This window comes from Bombus flavifrons, chromosome 3 (genome assembly GCF_040668555.2).
Source record: "Bombus flavifrons isolate JBK064 chromosome 3, iyBomFlav1_principal, whole genome shotgun sequence".
Taxonomy (NCBI): Eukaryota; Metazoa; Arthropoda; class Insecta; order Hymenoptera; family Apidae; genus Bombus; species Bombus flavifrons.
The window spans coordinates 7084755-7102228 of NC_138444.1; the positions used below are offsets into that span (position 1 = coordinate 7084755).

A 17474-nucleotide genomic window follows, 5' to 3' on the forward strand; every position below is an offset into this window, starting at 1 on the left:
TTTTATATTATTATATGTATGTATATTGTATGTATAGTGCGAGAAAGAAAGGAGCATATGAAAAATACTTGTCGTGTATATTAATTTACACTTGTTATACTTTAATAAACTTGTAATAATTTTATTATATTCTAATGATAATTTTATTAATTCGTTAACTACACAATATTTTTTTGATTCAGTCGTGTACGATTTTAGAATTCTCCGCCCTAGATTTTTTAATTTTGGATTATAATAAAAATACAGTTACATTAATATTCGGACACTATACTATCTTTGTAATTATTGCTATGTATAAGAGGGAACGATTTAGATATTATATCGTTTATTTTGCAAGCAGACAAAGCATTTATTGTAAATTGAAAGTATATGAATAATTCCATTCTAACAATAACATTTAATTGTTAATGTTCGGACACTATGGTATGTTCTGTAATGTAGCAGTTCTTAGAAATTATTCAAACTGTAAAATTGATTTGTTTTATATACAAACTGCTAGAATATAGTTCTATCTCAGTACAAAGTTATATTTCGAAATACTAATGTCTGAAATCTAACATGTCACGAGGAGGACAGAATACCAGTTTTGTTAAAAAACAACTTGTTATTTATCATAGAAAAAGAGGTAAAAATTGTCGTGAAATTGCAAGATTATTAATGACGAGGAAGTGCACAGTTGCAGATATTATTAAAAGATATAGAGAAGAAGATCGTATCGAATTTAAGAAACGAAAAAGGAAGTGAAAAGGAGAAAAGAAGAATAATACGGAGAGTTAAAGAAAATACGCATTATAGCATTTGACCTCAGATATTTGTCATGAAACTAGGCAAAAAGTCAGTGCTGAAACAGTACGCAGAATAATGAGACACAATGCGTTTAATGGCCGACTAACAAGAAGAAAACTGCACATAAACGAAATAAACAGGAAAAACAGATTGGCTTTCGCTAAAGAGTTCTTTAAAAAGCCTGAAAATTGGCGGAATGATGTTACATCACCGAGAGTAAATATTGCATTTTTGGTTCGGATAGAAAAAGTATAGCATGGCGTAGAGTAAATAAAGCTTTAAAACCCAAAAATTTAGAACCTACTTTAAAACACGGAGGAGATTCTGTGATTGTATGGGGATGCATTTCGAGTGTTAGTGTGGATGAACTGGTGTTTATCGAAGATATATTAGATAAGAATAGATACTTACACTTTCTAAAAAACAATCTGCTAAAAAGTGCAAACAATATAGAAATACAAAGTACTTCCAAATTTAATTAGAACAACGATCCAAAATACAGGACGAGAATAATACATATATATTTGTTATACAATTGTCCTAATGTTTTACACTCACCTCCGCAATCTCTGGACTTAAATCTCATAGAGAATCTATGAGATCAATTAGACCAAGAATCAGAAAAACACTAATAAATTCAAAAATTGAATTGTAAACGAGGATAAAAAAGAACGGGCAACTATTTCTTCAGACTATTAAAAAAAAAATTATTTTTATTATGCTGAAAATGTTACACGAGGTCATTAAACAAAACGGACATGCGGCAAAATATTAATATCGCAATTTTTCGTGAATTTTATATATAGAATATTTACATTTCATAAATTGTCGGAACATTAACGTGGCGTGAAAATGTGACAACTTTTAATTTAAAATGTATTATACAATTAAATTTTATTATTAAAATGGTATTATTTATATATTTTCAATTTACAATAAATGGTTTATCTGTTTGTAAAATAAACGATATAATATCTAAATCATTTCCTCTTACACACACCAATAATTATAAAGATAGTACAGTGTCCGAATATTAATACGAGTAACTGATTTTATTGATACATCTTTCAATAAGTAATTTAAATATATAATTTTCTGATCTCATTCCAGAGGTAGTGTATGCTGCTTCTGATTGTTTATTAATTCATCATAAATATGTATATTTCGTTCAAATTACTTGGATATTTAATAATAAACGACGCTGTATTTAAAAAAACATTCGATGCTTTCCGATCGACATTATAAATTGTTAAATTTGCATTCATCATCGAAATTTTTCTTCCAGTATCTCTTTTTACAATTGTAAATTATTCTTCCTGCGATTATTCACATTCAGCATTCGATCGTGTAAAAGCAGAAGTTGCAAGATGGAGGAGTTCATTCTTGTAGACCTTCTGCAAAGAAGTTGAACTCGATGCAACCATCCGATCTACCGGTTCGAGCGCGAGAAAGCACCTAGAACCGGCGGAATTCGAGGAAGTCGATCACGCGGCGACACGTTCGACAAGTTTCGTTGGAAGTTCTGGGATGCAAGTTCGTGATTGAGTCTCGAGCTTGACTAAATGCGACGAATTTCAATGCACCTCGATTCACCGTTGTAACGGGTTATTTACCCTGGAACCGAGGACTGAATAAGAGAAACAAAATAAGAATATATGCGTGGAGATTTGTTTCGAACGAGATTTGTTTTACGATTACGGTAAAGCGCCATTTATTTCAACTGTAGCTGTTGGAATGAAATTTTACATAGTTAACTAAACTTTTATCGATTAAATCCTCTAATCTAAATTCACATAATTTGAATGAAAAACGCGGAAACAAACGCGTGATGTATAACAATATTTATTGCATTAATATACTTAATTATACTTTTGTATTTCGTTATAAAAATGATCATTTTATGGAACACTGCCAATATGATAAAAAAAAATCATTGTTGAAATTCTATACTGGCAATCAGAATTTTTCTGGGCTTGGCCTTTGATTTTTTCTTGTTGTATTCGTATATTTAACCGCTGTGACGTGAAAGTACTGTAATTGCAAGAATTTCACAGACACATTCAAGCGATAAGAATCTTTACTTCCTTTCGTTTATTATCATTTTCTCCTTCTACCTCTTCTTCTGTATAATTTAAATCTTTTCTATGTCGTAATGGGTTGTCCCTTATTTTCCACTTTGTCCTTCCAGCTGAGGTTAGGCGACAGCACTTTCAAAACGCTCTGAGGACTTTTAGAATAGAACATGGGACAAAAATATTGATAGTTACTCGCTGCCAAGAATGTCACGGCTAAGCGACGAGATGTTCGAGCGTGTCGTTGAGCCGAGCAAATTTTTCACCGATTTTTTCTCAATGGAGCTGGAAGGGATTCACATCGCGAGAGCGCGACACACGTGCCTCTATGTATAGCGCGATTCGCACGCCATTCGACTTTGACAGAGATAAATCGGCTGCGTATATTTAGCGGAACGCTCGATTTCTCGACGAGGAAAGCGGATGGGTCTCCCGTGGGTTCGCTGATGAATACCAGATAGAAACCACCTCCAGTGTTTCTTTTACCTTCGACATATAGTCGATGTTTTATTTTTCGGTTCGCTTGGAACCTCTTTTTAGTCTTCATTTTCTCTCTACGAGGATGGAAAAAGCACGAAATTCGAATTCTTGATAGCCGAATGAACATCGGCATCGTCCACGAGCAATTAACCTTCTTCAGGATACCATAGCGATTCACATAAAATGTTGCTGTATTTAAATATTCGATTCTATTAAACTTTATAATATAATATAATATAATATAATATAATATAATAAGCAAACTTCATAATTTACTAAGGTTTTCAAGCGTTGCAACGAATTCACAGTTACGATTTCTCGGTATGCAGAACTTTAGAATAAGCGGAATATTTTTCGGGAAATAATTGGTCCAACTGGGTCGTAAATCGAGTCCACTGAATCACCTAATACACCATATAAAACGTCGTCTCTCGAAGAGTAGCGGCTATAATAGCCTTTATCATGCCACCACCTGCTGGCCAAAGATAGAACGTGACACGACGATTTGCATAAATACCTATGGAGCGCTCTTTCTTCTCGGTTAAAATTCACCAATTACTCGAGCGTTTCGCTATGGCCCCAGCTGGCCACTGTCGATTCCGTGCACCGTGACCATTAATCGAGCTTTGCGAGGAAAATCAGCGAACGCCAGCCAACTTCCTGTATTCCTCGATTTTAACGAATACACAGGGCCCGTGGAGAATTTTGCAAAGTCGAGAAATGGTCGAATCGTGTAACTATTCAGTTGTAGGGGTTCATTTCGCCACGGTTAGAAACTCGCTCGAGAATCTCTTGACTTAATGACGAATAGAAATCTTGCAGCCACTCGAATCAGACTTCCAAATGTTTGCTGCTTAAAACCGAGACCCACTATTCATGGAAATAGGGTTGAAGGATTTTTCCCGAAACCTTTTGACCCAGGGATCATTCTTCTTCGAGTCTAGCTTCCAAAAGCGTCATGATTCTCGCGATTCTGTTCAATGCTCCTCAGTGAATGAAGGAGATGATTACGAGGAACTTTCGAGTGGCTAGATTAATGGTTCCTCCAGGAGATATCGTCGTACTTCGGAGTAAAGTAAGATCCTGGATGCGATATTTTTCGCTCTTCTCTTCGTGGATAACGCTGCCAGCATAAAAATATAATGGAACACGATAGGACAATTAAAGATGGAAAAGATACAGAACGTGCGTAATATGCTGAAATATATACCTGGAAGTTTATCATTCATGATAAATTAATAGTTTATCGATGCATCAGTCGATTAGATCATAAATATACAAACATTTACCACAAACTAACTATCATGGTGCTCGACATTCTCGTTATACCAGAGTGTAATAATGGGTAATTGATAACTATAATTTTAATCTACCGTGAAATTCAAATCAAAATTGATCAAGTTTATCGAACCGAAATATCTAACAATACAAATTTATATAAATATCCTTGCTCTGTTCATCTCAAATTCAGCAGCGAAGTAATTGCACACGTTTAACGATCTACATTACAGTTTTAACGAGCAGTTCCAGGAAAATTCCTGGGTATACAACAGTAAGTAACAACAAGCCGTGGAATAACCGTGAAAAGTGACGAGTTCCTTTTTTAACGAGTGAATCCCGGCCGACCATCGACTACCTTAGAAAAGAATCCCGCGTTTTCTCGATAACAGGAAGCGGAGACAAAGACGCCGGGAAAATAAAGAGAACGTTGAATCGAGGATTCGGAGAACGTACTCCGAGGAGGTTGTCCTTGCAGTTAAAGCAAGCGAACAAAAGGGACAACATTTTTTTCCGTGCATTTGCAACTTGAAATTCGTTAATTGTGCGTGGTGGGCGAATAAAACGAGAAGTGAATGGATAGAAAAAAAACTGTTGGTCTCTACTCTTCGTCTGCGGTTTCTGGAAAAAAAGCTACAAAGACTCCTGTCTGAACATAATGAAATCTCGTTCCGCAGTTCGCCAGCTCGGTTGCTGAAAACTAGTCGGGTTGTTTAGGCGAATAGAACTTAGTGAATCTGACCGGTTGACCGAGGCGAAGTTGGATTTTTGGAGAAGTTGGCGTGGACAGAGAGCATAGCTTTCTGGTATGATGAAACTTTTCTTTCGGAGAGTTTGGACAGCTGGAGGCGAAGTGAAAACGCGCGATGAAGTGAAAAACGAAGTTTGACGCAACGGAATTCGGTCACTGTTGTTTCTGTTTGGCCAAATGGTAATTGCCAAAGAGTATCAGCTCTTATGCAAAGAGCCGTCGAATACAGCAAACTCAAAATGTAAATTCAGGATGCTAGAGGAATATCTGTATTTTACTGGTGTCTTTTACGAAAATTAGATGAACAAAGGTATTTACGATTATGGGGATTAAATTGGTAACAGAAACTGAAAAGCAAGGAAAAATTGAAAAAGAAAGGAATCCAGATTGGCTGGTCACGAATTTTTCCTGGCAAACTTTCCGTCAGCAGGGATCGTGACAATGTTGCAAACCTCTTTCTACAAGTTGGAGATTGCAGAAAAGATTGAAATTTTGTTTCTTTGAAAGCAGATTCCTAGCCCCGAGGCGATATTTCTATTCGCCTGAGTTTAAACTCACTAGAGACAGTAAGAAACCAAAAACTAGGAAATATTGGATTGTTTGGAAACTTTGTAATGAAATTTAAAGGAAATTTGATGGCACTGTATTATTGTAGGATTAACGTGTCATTGTTCGTTTTTCTGAAAAACTTGTTTCTCTCAGAGGCGAATTTCTTGAAGTAGCTTCTGCAAGTTTCGCGAGACCTGGAATCAACCGCAGTTCGTGGACTGTCTTTCTGAAATCTCGGAATAGATGTCCGACCGTGTATGATATTATTAGATGGCACGTGATGGCGAATGTGATCTCGGTTATTAATATCGGATCGTAGAATCCGTTTAATCGCTACCGACGAAAGTAAACAACGCTCGAAACGCATCCGCATGCATAATTAATGCAGGTACCATCGATTGGATAGGATAGAATTATGCATGAGCTACTTTACCTTTTGAGCCATTATGCAACGGTGTTCGAAAGAAGCAAGCGTTCTTTTTGTTTTTTCCCTTGTATATCGAAGAGAACTGGTGAATTCGTTAAAACGACTCCTGCGTCGTTGCTGGTTTATTATTCGAAACGAAGGTAGATGCTCGCTTCATGGTAAAAAGCGCATCGGATGGAAAATAGTAACACGGCTTATTACGGTATACAATATCGCGAATGAATCTACATCGCGTTATTGTATGCGAGATAATTTGATTTTGATCACGGAAGTTGATTCTTCCCTGGGAAATTTTGATACTGTTCAAATACGGACTGTCTACACGGTGCAGAGTCGATGGGTCGATAGTAAACCAGTCTGATTTGAAATTGAAGTAATCCGGCAGAAAGTATTCGTAGACTGGTGATATAGATAGATTTTGTCGAGTATTAATGTCGAATATACAACCAGTATCGAATGTACAAACTAGTTAGTTACAGGATAACCAGCTAATTAAATTTTTCAAATAAATGAAACAAAAAAATTATGCTCTTGTTTCATACAACAATATACTATCGAAATTTATCTGTATTAAGTGTACGATAAATAACGACGATAAATAGTTAGAAAATAGTTTGTTTTTATAACGAAGCTGAGACTATCTTGAGTTTTTAAATGGTATATATTGACAGTAGAAAGTTTGAAATTTCTTTTAAATTTGTTAAATTTGTTTGAAGGTCATACAGTAAATATTAATTTACTTACTCTCTACATTCCAAACGAAGCGAATGTAAAAAGCTTTATCCACTTTCTACACGACTGGAAGAATTTTCTAAAAATTTGCGCGTTTTCCCAGTCACAAAGCTTTAAGATTTAATTTTGCCATTTCAACAGCGCGATTTTCATCTCCACTCGTCCACAATGAGCATTCTTACCTCGTGAAGCGAGAAAGGAACGACAATGCCACGCGAGGATAATTCCTTTTTCCTTTTTTCTCCTGTGGCCAACGACGAAGTTCCACGTTGTGTTATTAAACCGGATCAAACGTTGCGAGCTTTGTCGATTCGAAAGCTTCTCGGTACCGTCTCGATAACGAAACATGTATGTAAATCTCCGTGACTTCCTTGTTGCGCTAGCGCCCGTCGTGATTGGAAAACTCGACGGTGCATGCCGTCTGGTATAATGAAGTGCCATATCACTGGCAGGAAACGAATGGGCGCAAACAGATCGATGCATCGCGTCCTACGCGTCCATCGGCATCCGTGGGTGCCACGTACGATTTATTTTTCAGTTCCACCAGAACATCCTTGAGAAATTAATATGAAATAGTCTGGAACGATGTGATTTCCTTTCGCGTTGAAATTACACCGTCTTTCAGGTGGATTACCTCGAACTATGTTAGATATGGAATGAAAAATCATTCATCTCTTTCGGAGTACAAAGGGATTGGTAGATTGTTGTTTGCGTTTGAGCTTGGACTAATATTACTTGTTCTTATTCTTAGAATTCTGGGAATGCACTGCTATTGTGGTGCTGCATTCTCCATTCATTTTTCTTTTGGTTATATGTTTTTGAATTGAAACGTAAATTTGTCATGTATTTAAGTGTAAATACGTATAATATGTATAAAAATATATAATATTATTATATTCTTATACATATTATGAATTATGATGTTGTTATATGCACAACAATAGGCCAGTTGACGGGCGATCGATTCTTGGAAAATCTCGAGACAGGTATGCATCATGCGGATGACAAAGCGGCCTGTGCGCAAGATGAATCCACAGATCGTATCTGGCGCGCGAGTCGAGCACGGTCGAGCACGTGATTAATTGCTCGATTCTCTCGAAACGCTGACTAAAGGGCTGCGCGCCAATAGTAGACACGTCAGCCAATCGCATCTGGCCTACGGTATTAATAACAGGACGCGTGAAAAGATGCCTCCGAGGAGGCTGTCTTCTGGCTTTCCAGCAGCCTGTGATCCGTCAAACGGAACCGTGTCAGCGATATTTTCTATGATCGATGTGAATAGGAAGTTGGCACCGATTCCCATTAAGCTTCGTGAGAAATAACTGTTCAATCGGCAACCAGCATCGAGAATTAAGGACGTACTTTCATTTGGGAAGAGGGATGGTGAACATAATGAATTTACCTAATAACCTTTTATGTTGAAAGTCATCTAAAGTGATGCCTCCAAATGAAAATTTTCTCTCTACATGTACAAGGATTTGTTTTGTAGATGAATAGTTGAAAGTGGAGTTTAATTGAAATTCGGCCATTTACACTCTGTACGTTAATTGTGATCGAACAACGATAATAGGAGTTGCGATTGTACTATCGGTCATTTAATGTGGAAGATTTGACGTGGATGTTCGTGATTGGTAATATTTCGAGTGCTAAGTAGTTTAATACTGGGATAGATGAATCCATTCAATGTTTCAAATGTTGATTGCTTCAAAATCCTCGATTACATATACTGAAATGCTGAGTTATTGGTCGACTATCGTTAATTAATTTCAAACACGAGCATTCCAATAATTCAATACATTTGGTTTGAAATTAATTTGTCATTTGTGTAAAACAAGTAGCAATTAATTAAAAGTTTATAGTAATCTTCTACCATGTAGTTTCTGTAGTTGCCGTTGAATTATTAAATGGTAAGTGTGCAAAGTATAAAAGTGGATTCATGAAAATCCTATCGAATAAATCGAGTTGGATAGGCTGTTCTAATCGATCCTAACGCCAGGCTTATTCCGCACGAGATAATAGCGTGGCGATGAAGGGAAGCGGGTAGTAAGGGCTACCCTCGTCGATGTAATTCGTTGATGGCCCACCTCGCTTAAAATCCTACGGGAATTTCAGATAGATGCGGTTGAGTAAATGGCCGGGCGTGTAACGAGGTCTGGTCAGTACAGACAGATTCTACTTCCGCCTAACACAGTCGCTGCTCTCGAATATTTCTACAGTAGCTACCGTTTTATCCAAATGATTATTCCTTTCCTTTGGATTAGTTAATAATAGCGAGCAATATAATTTTCTAAACTTTCAAATTTTTAAATATTCCATTTTTCAAACACACAAATCTTCGAATTTTCAAACATTTAAATCTTCGATATTAGATTATTATGACACATTATAATATTTACATTTTTAAACTTTCACGTTTTCTTATTTATAAATTTAGAAATTTTTAATTCCTAAAACGCGAAGGTCCGAATTTGAACAAAAAGTTTTAAAGCTTCAAATGATTTAATTTCCAATTCCCCGATCCTTACACTTTTATATATCAAGAGTTTCTATCACGGTGTTTTCGGATCTACCGAGAAATTTTCCCTACGTCGCATAACCATAAGCAAAGAAAATATTGTAAAACGAACTGTTACAGATTCAAAGAACTCTAATTTGGAATAAAGTATTTATTACAGCAGACGTCAATAGATAAATTATGCAACGTTCAATTTAGCTGGTCGTGCGAAATCCGCGAAACAGGTACTCGGTTATCGTGTTAACTTATTTCGCGACCTATTTCGGATTTCTGAACGACGACGCGGAAGCCGCTGACAAGCGGAAGCGGAGAAAGGGGCGGTTGCTCGCGCTCGACTTCGACCATAATAGAGAAACTTTCAGTGCCGGCGAGAGAGTAACGTTCCGTTAATTTTTTTCTCTCTGTCCTTATTCCTCCTCTGGTCGCCGAATTTCAACGGCGGTAACCGGTGCCAAGTCGCTGGTTGCAGAACGAACGGCCCGCAGCGATGTCGGTGAAATAAAAAAGGATTTTCCAGTTGGCAACGAATACCGTGGTCGCCAGCGTGGCGCGGGGGAAAGAAACAAATACTTTTCTAGATAAAAAGCTGACGGAATGAAAGCAACTGAAAATCTCTATTATCACGAGTAGACCGACGTGACTATGAAAGGGATCTACCCTTGCGTTCCTTTCAACGACTCGTTCATTCGAGTAGGATGAACAGAAATTTTCATGAGAATTTCACGCGTGAATACTTTAGAATTAGGGATTTGTAGGTATCCTAGTTCGAGATGATCCATCTTTGCGGGAGAACTCGTTTAATTTTTGAAGGTGAATTACTGGTACGAAGGATTATTCGTCGCTAATTCTTAATTGTACCTTAATTTTAGTCGTTTTCTACTACTTCATTCTTGGTCTGTTTAAGTTTCGTGCAACAGAGATAAATTGTCATTTGTCAATTCATTAATGTCGTCAATTAACACACTATTATAGATTATTCTAGATTATAATTTTCATAGAAGAAAATTCCCTCCTATAATATAATTTCTCAAATAGATTTACAATGAGTTTCTCATATAAATTACAACGCGTATTTAAATCGCAACAATGTGATTCTTTTTGTGCACCTAACGAGCTTGCATATATCAGAAACTCTGGTGAAAAATTCCTCAATCTCCGCATCAAGCGACAGCTATACTCGATTCATCGCTGCTGTTACATGCGCCACACGGTTATTCCACGGTTCTTTTCACCTCGCGAGCAAAAGAACTTTCCCAGAACCCCTAAGTCACGAAGAAAAGGGGGAAAAGAAAAAGAGAAAGAAGAGGGGTGAGCTTAATTAAAGTTTCCGCAGTCGACTGAAATTTACGCGAGGGCAACCGTCGAATTCTTCTAGCGAGAGGATCGAAAATTCAGGAAGGAACGCGTTTCCGCGAATCATCGAGGACGTTCTCTGGCAAATTCCACTGGGCGGACACTGAATAATGGAAAACCGCTGGAATCGCGTATCTAGCACGGTTTTTTCGACGATGCAACTCCGCGTGTATCGCCGTTCTTTTTCAGTTCTCTTCGTGTAGCCGGTAAAAACAGAGCGACGTGATTCCACGTGAAAGCATGTGTTCCACTCGACTACCATCCCCTTGCCCCGACACAGTCCCCTTTGTTCTCTGTCTTTCTCTATCCACCACCTATTCACGGGACATACTCGATTCGTGGTGGCATAAGCGCCTGCTCGAGCGCCATACTCCTCTCGACAACAATTTCTCTTTTTAGCGCTTTTGATGAGCGTGCATGCGACTACTGGACAATACCTACGTCGATTTTACACGATGGACACGCCAGGAAACGAACAGAAAGCAGCGTATTTCTTGAAATCGGGTTTAATAAATTGATTTCTAATGATTATTAGCAACAACGGATTACCTGATTCTGAATTTCTCGAGATATAACAACTTCTGTGGAAAATATAAGTTAAAACTGTTCCTTGAAACTTGTACTTTTTCGTACAGTTACTTTGTAAAACATTAAAGACAGGTAATATACTAAATGAAGTTGCAAAGAAGGAAAAAAAATCATTCGAACCTCTTTCCTCACGGTTAATTTTCCCTTTTTGCCGCTCTTCTGTGCGCGACTAAATTAAAACCTACAGAGTAACTTGAAATAAACCGGGATTGCAGACCGAGTCTGTTGGCTCTTAAAATTCCCGATTAAAATTTTCGTGAGGTATCGCGTTCAAAATTCTCTCACGCAAATTTATGCATTACACCGCCGGTTTAGATATTCCGTCGCTCTATTGCAATTCTTCTGGTCGTGCACGAAGATCGTTTCAGAGTCATTCTCCGAGTTATTAAATGCGTGAAAGATCGCAAAGAAGAAAAATATTCAGATTTTAAATTCGATCGTATTTTCGTTTTAAACGATTCGTTCAGAATGGTTCCACATATCCTTTCATTGACGTTAGGTTCCTATATTTGACAATAATTGAAAAATGTAGTTGGAACAGAGTAAATATTTTAAGAAAGTCTATTTCTAGATGCGAGATAATGTCAACGAGTAATTACCTAAAAGATTTTGTTATGAATTTTTAAGAAATTGATCGAACAGCTGACAATTTATTATATGTAATATATTACATAAGATACCTATATATTATAGTGATATATGTTTTATTCATTTCATAATTATGTTTAGAATATTTGTTTAATTATCATATTCATCCAATTTATTGCTTTGTATATTAACGTTCTTAATTTGTTTACCTGTTTGTTTGTTCGTTCATATTTTCACTTTGAATTAATGAACACATAATTTAGTTTCGTATTAAATCATGACAGGTGTCCATTGAAGAATTTTCGTCTCAAATTCGACACACAGAGATAAATTAGTGAAAAGACAAGGGAAAGCAAAATCAAAAGATATAGGTGTTAAATAATGGAACGCAGGCAAATGTACGATTGATGCATTTAATTTATATCTGCCATAACTTCCGCTTGGCGCACCTTACGTTTTGATCTCCGGTTAAAATTCGATGCACGAACTCGTAGTTACGCGCAGCAGCTAATTAAATCCGGAAATATGCGAGATAAAGGAAGCTTGACTCGTGTTCCTTCCTAATTGTCCTACTTTTCGCAATTAACGATCTGTGCTCGTTTACTTCTAGACTTTACGTGCGTAGTTACACGAGACTAATCATAAAACCATGGAAAATATCATGTGTGGTATTATCATTCACTTCATTTTATACAATTTCACTTTCTACTATAACACTATTGATTTTAAGTTCGAATAATAATTAATAGTTTTAAATTAACTAATTAACAAAGACAATTGACTATAATTTTCTCTTTCTTCTTATAAGCAAGCAAGATTCTAGTTGTAGAAAGTTAAATCTGAACTTACGATTATTATATATAAAGTTGCACCTAATTAAATATTACCGAAGGTCTTAACGTTATGCATTATTTTATAGTAAAATTATGACAATATTTATAACGTGTACAATATCTCAAGATTCTGCAATAGGAAAAGTGTCTTTCACTCAACTGTTCAACGAAATTTATGTGAGAAGGCAATACGTTTGGCAGAAAGTCGTGGATCGTTTTCCCCGCTGTTCTTGGAAACCTCGATTATTAAAGCTTCCTGCAAACCACTGACCTGGAAAATCTGTTTTTCCTCCCGCTGAAGACCCAGGCCAGAGCTTTGCTTTATTGCGTGTCCTGCTTCCAAGTCCTACGAGCGTGTGACCAAGTGCAAACTTGTTTTCCTGTTTCATCCCCACGGGAGCCTAACGAGTTTCTAAAGCTTAATTCGTAAGATTTTACCTGGCTTATCTTTGGATTATTGTACTAGTTCATTTTCCTATTTGGCTTATCCTTAAACTTTATTGTTCTCTTAAAAATTAAAATTTACTAAGAGAGAAGTTACGTATATTTTGTTTAATAATTATAAATTATCTCAACTTTAACAAAATTAATTAAAACAAAATTAAACCTTCCCACAGTTTTTATGTGAAACTTTTATCACTGTATTTCTCACATACATCCCTATTCCTGACGAAACTTTAGAGCTGCAACCTCGTCAGGGTTAGCCTATAAAACTTAATAACATGGAACACAGATAAGTAATACGATTACATTTATAGGATCGCGATTTCTTCAGAGTCAACCTATAAAGCTTAATAGTGCACAATGTGCATACTAAGGCAATGTCGAAGGAAAGTATTTCTTCCAAATGATAAAATTCTTCGTTTCTTTTCTCCAAGAAAATATCTCTTATCTCTGATAATACATTTTTTCCTTATGCGTCATTTAAAGTTGGTAATACATCGGTCCTGAAGAACCGTGTTCGAGCATCGGTTCCAGACACGTCCTCCTATCCGAGACATCGATCCTCGTACAGCGTAAGTAACTCGATATATCGAGTGGCTGCCTCTTCTTTTTCCCCATTCAACGGGACAAGTTGGAATATCGTAACGTCGAGACGATATTCGACGATACGGGAAAGTCTCATGGAACAGGGCTACGATATAAGCGACATACTGCGAGCGAACGAATCGAAATTCTGGATGGAGGATTACATGCTTCCGCCGCGACACGCTGCTTCCGTCGTTCATCCTTCATCTTCTTTCGATTTTCTTCTCTTCCTACTCCACTTTCTTTCTCTGTCTCTTTCTCTCACTGTTATGTTACACTGCTTAACGTCGAGGGACTCAGAGCTTTTCTTTCTTTTATTTCATAAAAACAAAACTCGGAAGTTGTACCATTAAATTGTTTTAAAGCTGAATAGGCCAACTTAAGAATACATCGCTACGAAATAGTAAATGCTATTGGAAACGATTTTTGGAACACAGTCGTGTGGACTTCGCAATTTTGAGAATCTTATTATTATTTGGTAACAGCAATGTCGTAGGTATTTTATAGTTTGGAAATTCTCGTTATGGAAGTCTGCTAATCGAGGCGTCGTCAAAGTCGAGTTTTCCTGCTCAGGAATTTCCAATATCAAAGCCTGCAGTTTCCGAGTCCTGAATGTCTAATTTTACGAATCGGTACGAATGGCCAAACTATTGTCTCAAACTTTCCAGAATCGCATCCAGTTTAGCATCCCTTACCCGTTTCATGTTTCATCATCTTTTACAACCTAGAAATTCTCTTTTCCATCTCAAAAACCATAAAAGCAGGAGAATCGAAAGAAGAGGGAGCAGGTTGAAAAACAAGCCGACTGAAGCTAAACGTTTTCAGGCGGCACAATAATTATCGTCGTTTTGTTCGTGCTAGCGCACACACGTAACTACTCGCGCACAAAAAAAGGTAGAAAATTAGACGAGAAAGAAGAAAGAAAAAGTAGGGTCGAGGTTGTAAGTGGCGTCTCATGAAAAAATCCTTCGACGGAAGTCAATTGTCCCGCGCCACGCTCGGAAAAAACAAGATATGCAAAAAAGTGAGGGAGTGGGAATGAGTGTGAACGCAAAAGTGGAGCACGTGTGCACAGCAGAAGTTCCGCTTGCTGAATGCTGGAGTGCGCGACGACACGAAGTGGTCCTCCCGTTGGTCCCACTCTTTTGCATTTCACAAGCCGCAGAAATAAAAAAAGAAAGAAAAAAGTAAACCAAAGGGGAAAAGAGGAACAGTATAAAATAGAGGACGAAGGAAGGATGGAATTGTGATATTTGTAAGGCACGAGATCCTTTGTTTTAACTGCGTTTGACGACTACACACGTCAAACAAAACTTTTATTTCGGTGCGTTTGACGTGTATACTCGTATGCATTTATTTGCGTACTCCACGACCTAACCCCATGAGAGATTTCTACAATTAAATTCCGCAGTTAATTAGTTAAAGAACGACGTACGTTGATTAAGAGTAATTTGAGGGCTGCTTAAATTGCGAGATTTATGAGGTGTAGAATCCTTGAAGAAATTTGCGTTTTGAAGAACGATAAATGCTGTTTAGAGGAAATTATGGATTCTTGATCTTCTGTGGTAGATAATATTCTCTGAAATGGGAAAGCTTCTTTGGCCTTGTGGTGGCTGTTTGAGAATAATTTCGAAGATACGATACTGCCGGATAGAGAGTTTGAACATCTGCGATGGTAGTTTGGATGTGCAAGGTGGTGCAGGGCGGTGAAGACGTTGTGTTATTGACACGACGAACTCGGAACTAAAGTGCTGGATAGTGTAGAGATTTTTCTAAGAACTTCGTGAAGTTTACTTATACTTAATACTTATAAACGGAGACGTACGTGTCACGAAAATCGAACCAGCTTCGCAACAGAGAACGAAATCTAACAACCTGACACCGACAGTTCCAAAAGAACGACGATAACGCGGCTAATAAGACAGAAGGGCAACGAGGAGAAAAATTAACGATGTTGTAAGAAACTTTGCTCGTTTGTTGGGAACGTTGTTCCTTCCGCCATCTAGCCGGTGTGTCGAACATTCGTAGAGACAGACGAAGAAAGAACTGCTTGGCAGTGAGCCATTTCAGCCGCGGAAATCGAAGCGATACCGTGGCACGGTGCATTCGTGCTGTTTTCGCGCGTGAGCGAAAGCAAACATCGCGAACACACTGGGACCAAGTCTCCGGAGGAATTCGCGTTCTTGATGGAAGATAGGTCAGCCGTGGGAAGAAATTGACGAAATATTGCGTGCATCGGTGGCTCTTCGCGTGAACCCTCTTCGACAAAGAGAAAGGGGTCGAAGTTTTCAAGCGAACGAATATTCCCAAGGCTGGACTAGTTTTCGGCATGGAAAGCAAAGCGTTTAACTTTGAAAGCGGATACGTCGGAGATCAAAGAGCTTGTTGCTGTTCATGAAGCGTATCTGTGGCTTTCGATTTTTGATGTTTATGCACATGTAATATCGTGGGTGGCTTCTTTTTGGCTGAAATGATTTTTTATGAATTTGAAAAGTTTCGAAATAACTGTAAAATGATTCAAATTTTTATTTTAAATGGAAAATATTCGAGGAAACGAAGTATTTTTGAATACCGAGGAAAACCTTCCTCGTGTTCTTATTTTCTAGATGGTGTTGCTGGCGTTTCAAATTCAGGTGAATTGGCTGGCAGCAAGATGGTCGGCGGAAATGAAGTTTTATGTTCCGATAAAACACAATGGCCCCTAAAATATGAAGAAGCCGCTCGTCTAATAGAGATATATACATTGATAGAAAAATAAGAGTAATGCTACCACCGAACGCAAAACAGATAGCAATAAGATTGTTTAGCTGGCGGTGTTGGTTGTTGGCGAGCTCCGTTAAAAGAGCCACCTGAAGCACGATCGCAATTTTACTCTAGCCTTACGTAGCTACATTTTGCTCTGTCCTGCTCGATAATTGAATTCCCCTGTATTTGTTTTATTAAACGTTGGAACGTGCTATAGCATACGGTGAGATGGTGAAAAAAATTAAAAAAAAGAAAAAGAGATGAAGGAGAGAACAAAAGGAGGGAGTAAAAAAATTGCAAAAGCCGAAGTGCAGTTGCCAAATATATCGAAACCATAAAAAAAATGGTCTATATGGAACAACTATCGTTCCATGCATTTTTGTCCCAAATAGGATTAAAACAAGAAAGAAAACACAGGGGAAGATAGAGGAAAAAGGAATTTGTAGACAGCACTTTTTGGGTAGAATTACTGCCGCTCTCGCACGTGTATCGTTTTTTCCAGTATCACTCTCTCGTCGATAAAATACAATTTCGCGATGGCTCAACGATTTCTGTAAAAACAGGTTTATTTTATTGATCGATTCCATTGCAGATGCTCTGTTTACCGTAACCATCTTTTCATCGTATTTTTTCCGGAAATTACTACCAGGGGTTATTTGTGGAAATCATACATCTCGTGAAACATTCGTTTCGAACAATGATATCGGTAATAATTCACTAGTCATACTATGCTGAATTTATCATATGA

General features: G+C 37.5%; 1 protein-coding gene across 3 annotated transcripts in view; it reads left to right on the forward strand.

The window, feature by feature from the left end:
• Window positions 1-17474, forward strand: part of LOC138190093 (A-type potassium channel modulatory protein DPP6) — a 117365-nt gene that overhangs the window by 47280 nt on the left and 52611 nt on the right. The window lies entirely within an intron of this gene.